Below are 4,983 nucleotides of genomic sequence, written 5' to 3' on the forward strand. Positions count from 1 at the left end.
CTATCTTTATCCAGGGCAGCATGTACTCAGGTAGATTGTACCTGACTACATTTTAAAAAACATCTTTACCCTGTTTCAGATGTTGCCAGTGCAATCACTTCAATAATGTGGTCATCTGTTAGATGTTAGTGACATTGAAAATAAAATACAAGCAAATGTGAAGTGTCAAGACCACCAGATGTCTTCAAAGTGAGACATTTCCAAAAGGAGATCAGAAACACAGCCCTCATGCTGCAGCAGTACATGCCCGCTTCCTTCCTATTTTCATGAACCTCACCAGGCTCCATTACTTTCTTTCAAGGTGATGATAAAGTAAAATCCACATATTGCAATAGCAAAATTCACCAGCAGAGGTGACAGTTGTGAGGAACCTGAGCCTTACTGCAGTCATGGATCTTCATGTAAAACCAGCTTGTTTTCCAAACCATGGCTAGCATATGGATGAGAAGAACTTGGATGCAGATACTACTGTTTGGGTGACAGATTTTCTAGCATTCTTGCCACTAAGCTGCAAAGAGAAATTTCTATTTCTGATAGAAATTATAACATTAGTATTTAATTAGAAAAATCTACATCCACAGAAAGATTACCAGATCCTGAAAGGCTGATCACAAGAACAAAGACCTTTAAAAGGAGTCATGTTTTAAGTGAAATACAAACATTTGAAAAATAAAGTCACAGTTTCACACACTGGCAAATACAAATCTAAACCCCAGTGCTCTAGTGCAGTTGCTTGAATCACCTGCAGGCAGGGATGAAGGGGGTGGCAGGTACAGGCTGCATTGATAGGGGGGCTTTAATCAGCCCAGCAGCTGTCACCTTCTGTAGCACTGACACTTTTCTCAACCGCAGGCTGAATCTCACCTCTATGGCAAGAGCCAGGCTGCCTCACAGGCTTTGCTTTTGCCAGCAACTTCTTAGACTACACAGCCACTGATAACCACTTTCAACCCCTGGCCAAACCAGAAGGTACCTCACAGTTTACCGCCATTTGCTGAGAGGTATCACCACCTAAGTCACACCATTTCTTAGCACTGTGGGTTTGAGATTTTGTCAAATACAAATACAACCAGTTACCTCGTTTCCACTGTAGACTTTGACAGTCCAGGATTGCAGCTGAACCTCTCCGAGGCCTCTGGGTCACACTTCAACAGCAGATGATGGGTATGAAAGGGTTACATCGCTGGGCAAAGCCTGAAAATGGCCCCTTGTCAGTCAAGAGAGCTGAGACAGTTGTATTGCATACCTAACAATGAAACTATGAAAGACTGAATTACTCTGTCAGCTTAAAAAACCCATCATGGCTAACATCAGGTTAAATGCTGGGTAAGAGTACTTCAACAGGAGGACTGCTCTCCCTGTTCCTGCTAGGACAGCTGGCTGCAGAAGTCAAAGCAATGACACAGCCAAACTTTTCCAGTCTCAAACAAGAACAGGAATCCACCATGGTTCAAAAAAATCATGCTTGCCCGTAACCATCCTGTACCAGAAGTTGGGCAGCATAACGTTTGGAGTCAGTAATTCTGTGTTATATTACAGACTTCAAACACGATGGCAGCTGGATTTCAGAATGGAAGAACTCTGCTCTCCTCTGGGGACAAACTCCACTTAGTATTACAGTCCAGTCGATAGGTGTTAGGAAAGCAAAACTCAGATGGTAAATACAATAAATAATTTAGAACACACTAGAGCAGCACAGAATCGACATATATGAGAGGAGGAGAAAGAGCATTTCAGGTGAGATTGAATGCAGCATTTATATGGAGCTCTAGTTTGTTGTTGCAGAACAGTGAAAAAGAAGCCTCTCAGGCCGCTCCTGACCCCTCCCCTTAAAAGACAAACCTAAACCCAACAACCCCCTCCCCCCCAGTCACACTTGCTAATAGACAGGAAAATCCCATAAAACTACTTTGCCTCTCATATTCTAAGTGGAGCCAATTTAATATAGAAAATTCTATCATTAGAGTGACCAACTCTATTCCCACACAAAGAAAATAAAACCAGTCTGTGACAGCCTAGATCTATAGCATTCACTGTTACAACCTCTGCATTAAAGACAGAGTACGTCTGGAAAAGTAAAACCACGAGTTTTCCACAAAATCCATTAGGCAGCTTTGTCAGATGTGTCAGTATTTATGTGTTTCTCACTCAACATGCTCCTTCAGTGCCTGGAGAAGAACACATTGGCTGTTTTATTTAAGAGGCATTCAGTAGTGGATATGGTAGTTGGTACAAAGCTCTACCCTCTGTTCTAAAGACAATTTGGTTCTTCAGTTAAGAGCTGGATTCACCATTTCATGTCAACGGAGATCTCTCATCCTGTACTGACATCTTCCTATTTTGATGACACCTAAGTTTAGAGGGTGCATATAACCCCTGTTAGCATTAAGAAGTGGTGACAACAAAGGTCAAGAAGCACATCTTTACTCTTCAGGAGGAACATATAAACTCTGGATGCTGATACTGTAAATAAAATCAGTGGCCCTGGTTTATCTCTGAATGAACCTCCAAAACAGGAGGTGCTATACAGATCATAGTCTAATCTCAAATAATTATTCTGTTGATGATCCAATATGAAAAATGCTTCCTTTGGCTGATAACTGGCATTTGCTTCCTTGGAAGCATATTATTTCTGGCTTACTGAAACAAATACTTTTTATTTTTAACTAAGTGTTGAAAATATTTCCAAGAGAATTGCAAAGTGAGCCTGTAATACCTGGACCAAATATCCTGTTTTGCAGTAATACAGTCTATTTAGAGCTGCCTCAGAAGGCCACTCATACTTCAACTACTGCAATATGTCACCACCTTATAAATGAGAGTGATAACAGCAAACAAAATTGGTACCTTATCATTCCCTGGCACTGGCTGCCTACTCCCAGGTGGAAGGTGTGATGTTACATTTAAATTTAAAGGATTTGGGTGACTAAAGCTGGCTATGAACTCAGAAGTACAAGACAAACAGATAAATCCATCAAGGGCTGTACCCTTAACCAAGAAAACACACAAATTTGCTGAATTCCACAGGGTTGGGGCATTTGGTGCTGAGCCATAACAACTCTGGAACTGCTAAAATGCAAACAGCGTACGACTTTGGCCTTTCCAAATTCCACTATATTTTAAAAAATCCCATCTTTCAGACTGTTATACAAAGGACAAGGACAAAATTAATGAAACCTGTCAAGATATTTTAAACTGAAATCTTCAGGCACTTTCAAGGTATGTCATTTCATATTTCACAATTCATAAGTCAAAACTTGGAAATGAAAATAGTGTGTCTTTATTGATAGTCTGCCACAAATTAATGCATAAAGTTAGCCAAAAATATATCTGCCATCCGAACATGGCAAGCATTATCTGCAAAAAGTGGATGCTTTCTCCTAGTAGATACCCAGTTGTTCTGTTACCAGGACTCACTACAGTGCCATTTGCAATTAAAGTATTGTTTTACACAAGCTGCATGATGCTCACCAGAGTCACTGTCTCTTCATTCCTGCAAGCACACAGACATGTACACTTTAACGTTAAGCCTTTACTGAAGCCAGTGGAACTCATTTGTCTCTCAGGTGAGCTTGCAGACCATATTTGCAGAACTGGAGTTTACAACTACAAAAGCAATGACAAGGGGGACAAGAACAGACGCACTACAATAGGCATTCCAACAATTCAATGCACCTATCTTACTGAAGGAAATCATATCTTTACATACTATTGAATGTTAAAAACGAACAAAGATGTTTAAGCACAAAGTATATATTTATACCAAATAAAACAACTGAAAAAGTATTACATAAAGAAAAATAATGTAACAGAATGTACTTAAGTACCTAGCTTACAGTCATGCTCATATCTAAAAATAACATTGTTAAGTAATATATATAATTTTGGACATAATTCTCTAACATACAACATGATTCTGTGATTCTAAATGTGGAGAGTACTTTTTCCATGATACAGAACACAAATTGTTTTATACAAGCACACCTGCTAATTTGTATAAAAAACATGCTTGTAAGTGAAAAGGTCACTGTAGTACTAATTTACCATGTAGTGTTAATCATGTTGAAATTGTCTCTTCTCCTTTTGCATTGGTGAGCGCCAACACTGAATGGTACAATATTTGATCCATATGGTTCACTGACACTGCAACCTGTTCCCAAGCAGCAGCCCTAGCCGGGTTACTGTTAACAGTACAGCTCTGTACAGCCCCATCTGTCTGCATATAGTGTATTTAAAACTAACAGTTATTACAATTATTACAATGATTTCTGTTTCAATATATACATCAGTATAAAATACTACCCAAAACACTTCTGCATTTCAAACAATTTAAACCACTTCATCAAACAATGCATTTGTAGAATTTAAAAAAAAATCCGAATTAATATTGATTGCCAACAGTACAGCATCTCTATGGTATGTTTCCTAATAAGTGAGAGAATGGAAATGTCTTAATTAAAATAAGGATCACAAAACATAATTAATGTTAGAGCTGTTCAAGGATTCCCAGTTTGTCAGTATCTACCCTAAGCCATGCTACCCAAATACAGTACCCAAGTACATTTAGTGTTTCTACAATGATAATAAAACATTCAAATATTAAAGCTGTAACAAACACACAAAAGCAAGGAAAGAGAATTTGTTCTGTACTCATTTCTGTTGTAGTGAGGTACAGCATGTCAGGAGTTTGCACTCAGTGCATCAAATCTGGTTCTCTGCATTGACTGGGGAATGAGATGCTGTAGAGCAGTGCTGCAGAGAGGGACCTGAGGGTCCTGGTCTGTGGCAATCTGAACATGAGCCAGCAGTGCCCTGGCAGCCAGGAGGGCCAACCCTGTCCTGGGGGCATCAGGCACAGCATGGCCAGCTGGGCAAGGGAGGGGATTGTCCTGCTCTGCTCTGCTCTGGGGCAGCCTCACCTCCAGTGCTGGGGGCAGTTCTGGGTGCCACAATATGAGAGGGATATTGAACTACTGAAGAGCG

The sequence above is a fragment of the Geospiza fortis genome, unplaced genomic scaffold, assembly GCF_000277835.1.
Source record: "Geospiza fortis unplaced genomic scaffold, GeoFor_1.0 scaffold16, whole genome shotgun sequence".
Lineage (NCBI taxonomy): Eukaryota > Metazoa > Chordata > Aves > Passeriformes > Thraupidae > Geospiza > Geospiza fortis.